This window comes from Budorcas taxicolor, chromosome X (assembly GCF_023091745.1).
Source record: "Budorcas taxicolor isolate Tak-1 chromosome X, Takin1.1, whole genome shotgun sequence".
Lineage (NCBI taxonomy): Eukaryota > Metazoa > Chordata > Mammalia > Artiodactyla > Bovidae > Budorcas > Budorcas taxicolor.
The window spans coordinates 99,412,266-99,426,133 of record NC_068935.1 but is presented as its reverse complement, the minus strand read 5'-3'; the positions used below and the strand labels follow the sequence as shown (position 1 = coordinate 99,426,133).

At 40.3% G+C, this 13,868-nt stretch overlaps 1 pseudogene; it reads left to right on the top strand.

Moving 5' to 3' along the window:
- Window positions 1-4,341: 4,341 nt before the first annotated feature.
- Window positions 4,342-5,665, top strand: LOC128069997 (tubulin alpha-1B chain-like; annotated as a pseudogene).
- The last annotated feature ends 8,203 nt before the right edge of the window (window positions 5,666-13,868 follow it).

The window sequence follows — 13,868 nt, the reverse complement described above, 5'->3', positions numbered from 1 at the left end:
CATCCATACATGACCACTGTGACCTCTTTCTGCTCACCTAGCCCAGTGACTGGAGGGTGGGATGTGATGGGTGAAACATCCCAATCGTACGAGGGAAGAGATAACCATTTTAACTCATACAGTTTCTGCCTTGTGACTGCCACCTATCTGCCCCTATCGTCCACTCCTTTTTATCCCTGATTCTGTGACACTGGTCAAAGTGATGGCTGTGAGTCCTGCTAGATAATTTGGATTTGCTGAGCCATCCTTGTCATGCCCAAGCCACTCCTTCATCCTTTTTTTGAGAATCGCTGGTGTGATTTTTCATGGTTTTTCCTCTATTGAGTGGTCTTTCTCTTACCCAGGGATCGAACCCAGATCTCCTGCATTGCAGGGTCTGCATTTGCCTGTTCATTTTAAGATGATCAGACGTTTTCTAAAAACTTCCTTTTTCTCAGCATCCGATGTAGGTCATACCATCTACTGCTTAACAGAGGCTGTTCTGTGTCTAGGTGAAGTGGATTTGCAAAGATGCTAGTTTTATAGACAAGAAGAGGCAGAACCTGAAGCAATGTTCCCAATCTGTTTTCTTTAGTCAGCATTACTTAGATTCTGGGTTGGTTGGTTTGTTTTTCTGTTTTGAAGTTGCAATTTGTATACAGTAAAATTCACTCCTTTTGGTGGTATAGTTCTGTGTTTTGATAAATGCAGACAGTTGTGAAATTAAACTATAACTAAAATATAGAAAAGTCTCGTTGCCCCAAAGATCCCCTCAGGCCCCACTGTAGTCAAGCCCTGCCCCTACTCCCAGTCCCTGGAACTACTAACCAGTTTACTGCTAACGTACGTTTCCCTTTCCCAGGCAGTCACAGAAATAGAATCATAGAATATGTAGCTTTTTGTATCCGGGTTCCCTCATTTTGCCTAACACATTCCTCCAGGTTTTTGCATGTGTCAGTGGTTGTTCCTGTTTTATCACTGAAGAATGTTTTATGATATTGATGTAATTAGTTTGTACAAATAGTCATCCATTGAGAGGTATTTGGATTGCTTATAGTTGTTACCAATTATGAATTAAGCCTAGGTTTATTTACGAAGTTTTTTCTGTGTGAACATAAAACTTCCTCTCTTTAAGGTCAACATCCAGGAGTGAGATTTCTGGATCTCATAGGGAGTGTATATTTACTGCCCAACCATTTTCCGCAGTGGCTGTATCATTTTAAATTCCCATCAGGAAATTATGAGAATTCTGGCTGCCCCTCATTTTCACCACTTTCTTGGCACTGCCATTATCCTTAAGAATGTTATCGATTATAATAGCAGTGCAGTGGTATTTCTTTGTGGGTTTCATTTAAATTTTCCTAAAAACTAATGACGCTGAGCTTGTTTTCATGTGCTTATTTGCCATCAATGAATCTTCTTTAATGAAGTGTCTCTTCTAAATCTTAGCCCATTTATTATTTGGATTATTTGTTTTCTTACTATTGAGTTTCCAGAGTTCTTTTTTTTATTTTTTAAGAGATAACCTACAAACCATAAAATTTACCCTTTTAGTCTATAAGACAGTGATTTTTAGTATATTCACAAATTGATGCAACCATTCCTACTGTCTAATTTCAGAACATCTTCATCACTTCAACAAGACCCCTTAGTCACCAGTAGTCACTCTCTACTCTCCCTTCTCTAGTTTCTGGAAATCACTAATCTATTTTCCATCTCTACAGATTTGCGTGTTTTAGACATTTCATATAAATGGAATCATACAATGTGTAAACTTTTGTGTCTGGCTTCATTCACTCAGTATAATGTTTTCATGGTTCAGCCATGTTGTAGCATGTGTCAGTACTTCTTCCTTTTTACTGCTGAAAAATATTTCATTATATGAATTACTATATTTTGCTGATCCATTAACAAGTTGATGGACATTTTGGATTGTTTTCACTTTTTCACTATTATACATAATGTTGCTATGAACATTTGTATACAAGTTTTTTGCATGGGTGTATGTTTTCATTTCTCTTGTATATTTAACTAGGAGTAGAGTTGCTGAATCATATAATAAATCTATACTTCAAGAATGACCAAATTTTTCCACAGCAGCCGCACTATTTTACATTCTCACCAGCAATGTATGAGGGTTCCAATTTTTCCCCATCCTTGTCAACACTTGTTATTATCTTTTTTATTATGTCATCCCAGTGAGTGTAAAGTAGTATCTTATTGTGTTTTGATTTGCATTTCTCTAATAACTGATGACCACCTGATGCGAAGATCTGACTCATGAGGAAAAAAACCCTGATGCTGGGAAAGATTGAAGGCAGGAGAAGAAGGGGATGACAGAGGATGAGATGGTTGGACGGCATCACTGATTCAATGGACATGAGTTTGAGTGGTGAAGAACAGGGAAGGCCGGCGTGCTGCAGTCCATGGAGTCACAAAGAGTCAGACATGTCTGAGCAACTGAACAACAACCAAAAGACTAATGACAGTAAACATCTTTTCACATGCTCATTGGCCATTTGTATATCTTTTTTGGAAAAAGTATCTACTCAAATCCTTCTGAATTTGATTAATTGGGTCTTTTCTATTTAAGTTTTAAAGTTCTTTATGTATTCTTGATACAAGTCCTTTATTAGGTATATGATTTACAAGTATTTTTCCCATTCTGTAGGTTGTCTTTTCACTTTCTTGATAATGTCCTTTAAAGCACAGAAGTTTCATAGCTTTGACAATGTCCAATTTATCTATTTTTTGTTTGTTTTTTCTTTTGGCATCATATCTAAGAAGCCATTGCTTAATCTAAGGTTATAAAGATTTATATCTGTCTTTTTTCCTAGCAGTTTTATAGTTTTAGCACTTTCATTTAGGTAAAAATTTTGGTTACTGATTGTATGGAATAGATCTTTCCATTTTTTTACTTTCAATGTATTTGTGTCTTTGAGACTAATGTATGTCTCCTGTAGACGTCATAGAGTCAGAGCGTGTTTTTCTTATGCATTCTGCCAATCTCTGTCTTCTGATTAGAGTGTTTCTAGGGAATGGCCAGGAAAAAGTCAGATAATGACTATTCTGCTGGAATAGGGCTTTTGGAGAGCTCCAAAATTCTTTTGTACCCAATGGCTGCTAGGTTGCTAGTTTTCACAGCTTCTTTTGTTGTAACACTGTTGCATTTCAAGACTTAGGAGAATCTGGGAAGAAGAGGACGTTATGAGGCAAGTTAAAGTACCACAAAGCTCCCTATTCTTACTGAGATGCCACTGTTTTTGCTTGAATACGCATTCCTTGAATTGTTGCAAGCCTTTGGTTACTTTCAGAGTTCTAAAAAGGTTGATGTGAACAATTTTTATCAGTGTTCTCATTGTTCTTACAGAGGAGTGAATTCTTGGAAGTCCTTACACACCATTCCCATGGATGTCATTCCTCCAAATGTGCTTTTTATCTAACCACCCATGAAGTAAAATGTTTCAATTTTTTATGAAAAATTAAAGCATCTATCTACTTTTCTTTACTAAAAATGTAAAATGGAAAACATCTTAACAGGCAAGCACAATTAGGAGATACAAAGAAATAAGGAGCAGAGAATAAATTTTATATATAATTCAGAAAGATACGGAGCAATTTGAAGCACTAGAACAAAGTAACCCATATTTTCATTTTGTATTTTACAGAATTCCGCAAGTTAAGGCACCCAAACCTAGAAACTCCCTGAACTTTTTCCTTCTAGCACCTGAATCTTCCTAAGATACTATACTAGTTCTCTATTGCTGCCATACCAAATCACCACAAACCTAGCAGCTTAAAACAACACCATTTATTTGCTCACCATTCCATATGTCAGAAGTCTCAGCAATCTCAGATATTTTATCTGCTCTGGGTTTCATAAGGCTGAAATTAAGGTGCTGGCCAGGTTGCATGTTTCTGGAGGCTCTGAAGAATATTTCTCTCTTAGACTGTGGCTCAGCTGGTAAAGAATCCACCTGCCATGCAGGAGACCTGGGTTCGATCCCTGGGTTGGGAAGATCCCCTGGAGAAGGGAAAGGCTACCCACTCCAGTATTCTGGCCTAGAGAATTCCATGGACTGTACAGTCCATGGGATCGCAAAGGGTCGGACACGACTGAGTGACTTTCATTTCATTTCACAACTATGGAGGGAGTTCCCTGGTGTGCTACAGTCCATGGGGTCACAAAGAGTTGGACACGACTGAGCAACTGAACTGAACTGAACTGAACTATCTACCAACTAGATTCGAGTTAAAATTTTGCCATGCTAGTGTGTTACTTACCTCGACTCTGCTTATCAGGGACAATAACCAGGACCCATGTCTACTCCTGTTTCCTGCGCCTGCTGACCCATAACCACCATGCATGAGTGCATCTCCATCCACGTTGGCCAGGCTGGTGTCCAGATTGGCAGTGCCTGCTAGGAGCTCTACAGCCTCATGGCCAGATGCCAAGTGACAATACTGGGGGAGGAGACTCCTTCAAAACCTTCTTCAGTGAGACAGGCGCTGGCAAACATGTGCTCATGGCAGTATTTGTATACATGGAAACCACAGTCATTGATGAGATTCTCACTGGCACCTACTGCCAGCTCTTCCACCCTGAGCAGCTCATCACAGGCAAAGAAGATGCTGCCAATAACTATGCCCAAGGTCACTGCACCATTGGCAAGGAGATCATTGACCTCTTCTTGGACTGAATTCGGAAACTGGCTGACTAGGGCACAGGTCTTCAGGCTTCTTTGTTTTCCACAGCTTTGGTGGGGGAACTGGTTCTCGGTTCACCTCCCTGCTAATGGAATGTCTCTGTCGATTATGGCAAGAAGTCCAAGCTGGAGTTCTCCATTTACCCAGCCCCCCAGATTTCCACAGCTGTAGTTGAGCCCTACAACTCCATCCTCACCCTACCCCACCCTGGAGCACTCTGATTGTGCCTCATGGTAGACAATGAGGCCATCTATGACATCTGTCATAGAAATCTTGACACTGAGCACCCAACCTACACAAATCTTCACTACCTTATTAGCCACATAGGGTCCTCCATCACTGCTTCCCTGAGGTTTGATGGAGCCCTGAATGAGGATCTGACAGATTTCCAGACCAACCTGGTGCCCTATCCCCACATCTACTTCCCTCTGGCCACATATGTCCCTGTCATCTCTGCTGAGAAAGCCTACCATGAACAGCTTTCTGTAGCAGAGATCACCAATGCTTGCTTTGAGCCAACCAACCAGATTGAAATGTGACCCCTCACCATGGTAAATACATGGTCTTCTGCCTGTTGCACTGTGGCAATGTGATTCCCAAAGATGTTAATGCTGTCGTTGCCACCATCAAGACCAAGAGCAGCATCCAGTTTGTGGACTGGTGCCCCACTGGCTTCAAGGTTGGCAGTAATTACCAGCCTCCCACTGTGGTACCTGGCAGAGACCTGGCCAAAGTACAGTGAGCTGTGTGCATGCTGAGCAACACCACAGCCATTGCTGAGGCCTGGGCTTGCCTGGACCACAAGTTTGACCTGATGTATGCCAAGTGTGCCTTTGTTCACTGGTACGTGGGTGAGGGCATGGAGGAAGGAGAGTTTTCTGAGGCCCAGGAGGACATGGCTGCCCTTGAGAAGGATTATAAGGAGGTTGGTGTGGATTCTGTTGAGGTAGAAGGAGAGGAAGAAGGAGAGGAATATTAATTACCATTCCTTTGAGCCCTGCAGCATGTCATACTCAGCTTCAGCATTAGTTGACAGGTGTAAAAACTTTCTGACTAGATTGTCTTCACTTTCAACTATGATCATGAATTGCTTTTCCATGAGTGTCTGTAAGACTTATGTCCCGTCTCAAAAGTAAAGATTTTAAGAAAGAAAAAAAAATTATTTTGCCTTAATAGTCTTTTCTATCAAGTATCATGATATCACACTCCTGATGTTTTTGAACGTGTATCTCCCAAGAATAATGATATTTTCTTATATCACCACAATGCCATTTCATACCTAAGAAAAGTAATGATATTTCCTCTAAAATATCTACTATGTAGTCCATATTCAAATCTCAATTGGCCAAATATGTTTTATACAGCTACTTTTATTTCAAAAAATAATCCAAGGTTAATGAAATGCATTTTTTGTAATTTCTTTGTTATTGTTGTTTTTTAACCTAAAACTGTCTCCATGTCTTTTAAATTTGCATTTCAATGACTTTGAAGAGGCAAGATCAATTTGTAGCCCTGTAGAATGTCTTCCATCTTTCTGGATTTGACTGTTTCTTTGTGGTATCATTTAACTTATTCTCCTAGCCACTGTATCCCATGCAAAATATTTCATAAATTATGCCATTTACTTCATACTGTGTCATACAAGGAGTACAAAATATCAGACTGCCACACTCTTAGTGTTGTTACATTTGATTCCTGACTTAAAATGACAACCACCAGATTTCTCCATTGCAAAGGTACTCTTTTCCCTTTATAACAGGCAAATTATCTCTGAGGTAACAATTTGGCACCATGCAACAAACCTATTTATCAACAGCTTGACATCTAATGGTTCTGCCATCCAGTGATTACCTCTTTCTGAATCAATTGTGTCACTACCGTTTGCACAATGATGACTTTCTAATTCGATCATCCATTATATTTATCAGTTGTAATTCTTAAGAAGAAGCTTCTCTGTTCACTTAAAATAAGAGAAATACTTAACATTTTTTCAAATTACAAATCTTTGGAGAAAAAACTGATGCAAAGATCATCATCAGGAATTTCCTGGCAGTTCAGTGGTTCAGACACCACATTTTCACTATTGAGAGCCCAGGTTTGATCCCTGGTGGGGGAAGTAAGATCCCACAAGCCAAGGGGCATGGCCCAAAAAAAAAGTCATTTTTAATGCTGGCAAATGAATGGTTTTTCTTTCTCTTTCTTGTTTTTATTATTAATATAAATGTATGAATTTTGTCCTTCTCCAGGGGATCTTCCTGACCCAGGGATCAAACCCAGGTCTCCTGCATTGCAGGCAAATTCTCTACCAGCTGAGCCACCAGGGGAGCCCTTACTTATTTATAATCAATTATATTTATCATCATCATCATTAATGTGTGGCTGAATCACACTGATTCCATTTTGTCAGTTCCATTTTGATACCAGCCTGCAGTCTTTACCCCCGCCCCTTTCCACATAACTGAGCTTTAGCTTCCTCAGAAGGAATGCACTCAAGCCAGAGAAGTTCCCTGTCAACGTCTACTCTTGCCTTCATCTGATCTGAAAAGTGGAAGAGTGCCTTTTGCTGAAACAGATGGTTAATGGTCATGAGACACCTCCCACCCCAGGGGGAACCCCCCTAGTTTCCATCCATGCAGATGTGTTTCTCCCTAGTAGTCAGTTTCTATTTTTAGTGTTGGCCCATTTAAATTCCCCTGTACCCCTTTCTTCAGTGTGGAGTGCAGCTGTGAATGCCTCTGGATGATCATCTGCCCAGTCCTGCCTGTATGTAAGTTACCCACAATAAACTTCATAATTGTACTTTATGGAGTAGCCTGCTGCATTTGTCAAAGTTCCTTCTCATTTTGGAGGATATTATTCAACATCTCCACCTCCCAGCCATTATCATTATTTGATGCTCAAATTGCTCATTCAAATTGACCAGTGGGAACACTCTCAGTATGATGCCGATCTTAGAGGTTTCTTATTTTTGTTTTGCTCTCTGCCAGAAGGCAACCCAGGCTTATCTTAAACATTTTCTGCCTTAGATCTGGAGTCAGCTATCTCTCCAAGAAGCCTTGATTCCTTTTAGTGGGAAATAGAATTCGGAAACCAAAATGTAGGTGCTAAATGTTCTCATTGCTGTTGGGTGCACAGGTATGGAGTCTAGACCAGGGGTCAGAAAACTTAAACCACTGCCTGTTTTTGTAAATAAAATTGTATTGGAACTTAGTCTTGCTCGTTTGTTTACACATTGTCTGTGGCTGCTTTCACACAATAAGAACAGAGTTGAATACTTGCAATAGAAACAATATGACCTGCAAAGCTTGAACTGTTTACTATCTAGCCATTTACAGAAAAAGTCTGCCAACCCTGGTGTAAACATGTAGAAATTATATTTTACTGCAATAACATTCTATGTTTTTAATTCAAATTGGACTTCAAGTGTTTTCTTAATGCCTTTGATTTTTATATTTGTTTCTCTGCTTTCTTGACTGAAATTCTTGATTCTTAATAAAATGAATGTAGTTACATATTTTGCTTTTCCCTATAATATATAAAAATAGTTTCAAAAATGCAATGTCAGTATTACTTCTGAAAATAAAATGACTGAGCAAAGTTTAAGATGTCTTTGTAGCCTCTTATGTCTTTATGATATATTCCACCAAAAATGTACAGTATTGTGCTCAAGTCATTTAAAAATAAATCTTTTCTCTGTGGGTAATGCTACTGATTTGATATACTCTAAAGGTTCATCTATTTCACTTTATATTTAATAAAGGGATTTGCTTTACATCCCTTTTTATACTGATATTATTTTGAAATATGTAAAGCAGAATTCTAAAGGAGAATTTTAACAGGCTTATTAGAAATTAATAAATTAAGACTATAAAACACCAGTAGGAAACTATAGGAGACTTAGGCAATACAATTAGCAAGCTTGAGATAGCTACCTAGTTAAATTCATGAAGTTAATACAGTCTTGATACCAATGACAAAAAAGAGAGTGTAGAAAAAGTATAAGCCAATCACTCTTACAAAGACTGGTATTCAAACCTCTAACTACCAAAAAAAAAAAAAATTAGCAAACCAGATTCAGTGGTATGTGTGTGTTAGATCGGTATTTGATAGATGGATAGATAGACAACAGGGAAGCAGTATGACATGGAAGCTGAAACAGTAGACTATGAAGCCAGAGCATAAGTTTTGAATCTCAAGTTTCACTAATTACTATCTGCATAACTCAGGTAAATCATTTAACTTTTCTTTTCCTTAGTTTCTTCCTGTGCAAAATGGAGATAATAATAGTAACTATCCTATAGGGTTGTTGCAAGGCATCAATCAATTAGCATATGTAAAATACCTCACACAGAGAGTGTTACATCAGGGTCTGCTGCCATTGTTTCTGTTTTTATTACCATCCATAGAGGGGTTGCCGCTCATAGTTTCTACCCAGAGTTAACTATTCTTGAGGTTAAGGGCTCCAGTGGTGTATGAGGGCATAAGACTAGGTTAAGAGTTCTGACTTGAAAACAGTAAAATGATGGAGATTTCCCACAGAGTACAGAGTGGTAGACCTCACCTCCCCAAATCTGTCTCATCCACTTGTAGGGACAACAGTGATGACACCAGGAAGCCAAACAGATGAAGCCACGTCACCTAAGTGCCCCAACCAGTGTCCCACATCTGGAAGGCAATGTATTAATAGCATAGTGTTAAGAAGAGAGGATTATGGATTCAGACTGCCTGAGTTTAAAACCTGGCTCTGTTGTATTCAAAACATTACCTATTGCAAGATTCTTAATCTTGCTAAGTCTCACTCTGCCTATCTCTAAAACAGAAATTATATTAGTATTATGTCATTGATTTGCAGGGATTAAATAAAATAATAGTGCCTGGCTCTAAGTGTTCGCTATAATTATTATTCTCCACACTGTTTATGAACTTATCATCCTAGAGGTAGGCCTTTAGCAATGAGGACCCTTTTCCTCTCTCCTGGTCCTGAGGAAATGGCAGTGGTGGACAACAGGAGAGATTTCAGTAGCCACACAGATTCAGAAAGTTAGAACTGGAAGAAGGATCCTCAGTGAGTTCCCCACCAGGCTTGCCTCTGGAAGTTGGGATGGTGCATGCGTTAAGGGGGCGCAGCGGGAGAGTAAGGCTGAGCATTTGGCTTGAATTGCTCAGAAAAGGGAAATCTGATAAGGGAGATAGCTGCATGGACTCCTATTACATATAGCCCTGGCGATCATTTCCTCCTTCGGCTAGGCAGCAGCTCTTCCTCTCAATCATGTGACTTGAGAGATACCAGCTCCTGATCAGTTACACAAACAGGGGCTGCTTCTCATTTTTCCCCTCTTATTATCAACGTCAGACTCTCAGTATTTCAGTGACCTGCTCAGAGGGGCCTCAGACGGTTTCCAGAGTTCCCTGTGCTTGGCTGGAATCTGAGCTGCAGATGACAGAAAGCCAACTGAAATCGCTTATGCCAAAGAGGATTTGTTGAAAGGGCTGCGGGAAGCTCCGAGAAGCAAGTGATTTGCTAAGCAAACAAGAGTCGCAGAGGCAAAATCAGGACAGCTCCAGGGACCTCATACATTGGAAAGAAGTTCCTCAGAACCAGCGTTCGTCTCTGCAGCTGTACTCCGTGTTTCTCTCTGCATCTGTAACATTCTCTCTGCCTAGCTTTTAACCAGAGGCTGAGACCAAGGCCCTGGCAGCTTTGGGGTCCACATACATTCAAAGTGACCTCTTTCTTTTTTTGTTCTAATTAAAAACTCCTGGAGGCCACGGGCCCATCTTAGGTCACAAGTTCATCCCTGAGTCCCATCGCTGTGGCCAGGGATCAGGCCAGTTTAGTCAGGTGCCACCTCTAGCCAATCACTGTGGTAGAGGAGGTTGGGTCTATCAGAAGATGACAATTCCCCTTTGACCCTAGGGTTAAAGGAGCATCTCCCAGAAGAAAGCAGAGTCTTGCATCAGAAGGAAGGAGGGAGGGCACTGGGCAAAAGAAATGAATAGATAACCCTCCAGTCTCATTAGAGACACAAATCTAATCCTTGATCCCTCATACTAATCAACATGACTTCCACAGCCATTTCAGATGAATATTCATAATGCAGCAAGTCCTGATTCAACAATATATGAGAAAACGTTTCCACATACGTGATTTTTCTAGGTAACTGAATGTGATCCCTTTAAGTGGTAAAGTGTGTTCCTTTAGATCATTTTCTATAGTTTCTTTATAATATGGCAGGAACAACTGTTCCTGCTTTTATAAAAAGCGTGTCCTGAGCAAAATTTAACCCTGACTTGTCACCAAGTAAAAGTTATCAGTGATTGCATATTAATGATGTTCTCCTGGACCGCTGAGGACTATAGAGCTACTTGCCCATGTACCATGGGCACCAGACTAACGTGTGCTGATTTCTGAGGTTGTTTCTGTGTTTGGTCTCCTGTTCTCAGATGTTATTCCCCACAGTCACTGTGCCTGTCTCTAGCATCTTTTCCGCTTAAACACTTCCTCCCTTGCTTATTTGCCAATTCTAATCCACCATGCTGTGGGAAACCAGATGACCAAAAATGTTACAATATTGTGTAAAGTATTTTCAAATTCAGAAGCTAAAATTTACTTCTCTGTGAAGAAACAGTCTCTGAAAGACAGCTGAGGAACTTGTCCATGAATAAATTATGAGAGCTTTTTAACATTCATCAAAAACAACAAGTATTTCTACATACTTGTAATTTCCTTCCCTAGGTTCACTTGTCTTGGTTCACAGATGTATACTAGGTGATTGAGGTACCAAAAGTATGATTTTATAAGAGCTGAGATATTTCTTGACTTCTTTTCTTCATATTAGCTCTTTTCTAGATTACATTCTCTTCCTCCCATTTTTAAATATCCAGTTGTTTGTGAGTCCTCACTCCACTATTTTGGAGTAATGGCCTGAATATTTATTTCCAAGAAGTCAAAAACATAAACATACCCCACCCCCCACCTTAAATCAGCAAATGAGTATGCAGAAAAAAATAGCATTAAAATATACACTGACCCATCAGCTTCCTGTCATGGAGAGAGAAAATTATAGAGACGACTTTTTCTGTAAATAAATCACTATTAAGTGCTGTGATTTCAAAATGAACAGTGGGCAGTGCCAAATTCAGGAAAGGGATGAAAACATTTCCTTGTGGGTAAAGAAAGCCTGCAACAACCAAAATTGCCACGGAGTTGAGAAAAGATCTTTCCCATAGATAATAAAAAGAGGAGAAAAAAAAAATCAGCCTCTTTCTCTGCTCCTAAATGAGGGTCAATTGAAATGACTATGGCCGACATGTCCCAGATATGAAGACCTAAACTGAAAACTTCGTATCCAAAAATAACAAGTCTGGCTCTGCTTACATCCGGCTAAACAAGTCAGATTGGTGGATTCAGGGAAAAATAAAAGGGATTGTATGACGGAATTAAGTAGGTATTCCAGTTCCTCAGCTGTGTAATAAATCACCCCAAAACTTAGTCATTTAAAATAGCAACATTTATCTTGCTTACAAATTTGCAGTCTAAGCAGGGCTCGGAAGGGACGACTGGTTCCTGTTCTGCTCCGTGTCAGCTGAGGTGACTCAAAGGCCAGCTCCATTTGGCATGAACAAGGGTGGCGCAGAGACTGGGGCCCAGATCCATCCAAACCTCACCCACTCACACGTCTGGAGGTTGAGGCTGGGGAGACTCACACAGCTGTGAGCTGACACAGCTGTTGCTCCTTGGGTATCTCTCTCCTCCTCTGTGTGGTCACTCTAGCATAGAGGCCTCTGGCAGACAGACCTCTTATGTGATGGGTTTGATATCCCAAGGCAAGTCTCAAGAGAGCGACAACCTGGCAGAAGCTGTATTACCTTTTATGACCTACCATCAACAGTCACCCAAGGTCACTTTCTCCACATTCTATCCGTTGGATGTGAGTCGTCATGGGCCAACTCACATTCAAGGGGAGGGGAGAGACTCCACCTTGGAGGTTGTAGTGTCCACTAATTTATGAGAACTGTTTTTTCCATAATTTTTAAAAATTGAGGTAGAGTCAATTTACAATGTTAAATTAGTTTCAAGTGTACAGCAAAGTGATTCAGTTACACATATAAATATTCTTTTTCAGATTCTTTTCCCTTACAAATTATTACAAAATATTCAGTAGAGTTCCCTGTGCTATACAGTAGGTCCTTGTTGTTTATCTATTTTATGTATAGTACTATGTGTATGTTAATCCTAACCTCCTAATTTATCCCTCCCCCCTTCCTGATTGGTAACCATAAGTTTGTTTTCTATGTCTGTGAGTCTATTTCTGTTTTGTATATAAGTTCATTTGTTTCATTTTTTTAGATTCTGCATATAAGTGACATCATATGATATTTGCCTTTCTCCATCTGGCTTACTTCACTAGTATAATATTCTCTAGGCCCACCCAAGTTGCTGCAAAGAACATTTTAAAACACCAGTGGGTGACTCTGTCTGCCTGAGGAAGTTCAGTTCAGTTCAGTTGCTCAGTCGTGTCCAACTCTTTGTGACCCCATGAACTGCAGCACGCCAGGCCTCCCTGTCCATCGCCAACTCCTGGAGTTCACCCAAACTCATGTCCATCGAGTTGGTGATGCCATCCAGCCATCTCATTCTCTATTGTCCCCTTTACCTCCTGCCCCCAATCCCTCCCAGCATCAGTCTTTTCCAGTGAGTCAACTCTTCACATCAGGTGGCCAAAGTATTGGAGTTTCAGCGTTAGCATCAGTCCTTCCAAAGAACACCCAGGACTGATCTCCTTTAGAATAGACTGGTTGGATCTCCTTGCAGTCCAAGGGACTCTTAAGAGTCTTCTCCAACACCACAATTCAAAAGCATCAATTCTTCGACACTGAGGAAGGGACAACTATTGCTAGATCAAGCTTCTTCATGTGGCAACTCCAGACCTAATTCCATTCCCTCCTAATCATTCTGGCCAGTGAGCAGCTCTTCCTAGCATCTCTCCAAAATGCATCAACTTTCATGTATGTGCTGACTAAGTGCTCATTTGGGGATGATTCTGACAGCAAGGGAGAGAAGGAATGACTGGGCGAAGTTAGTGACTACCCCTTCCCAGAGGCCTGACAGTGAGGCAGCTCTGCTGAGATCAAAGCAGCCTCCTAGGCCCACCATTTAGGTTTTATCAGAACAATATCCT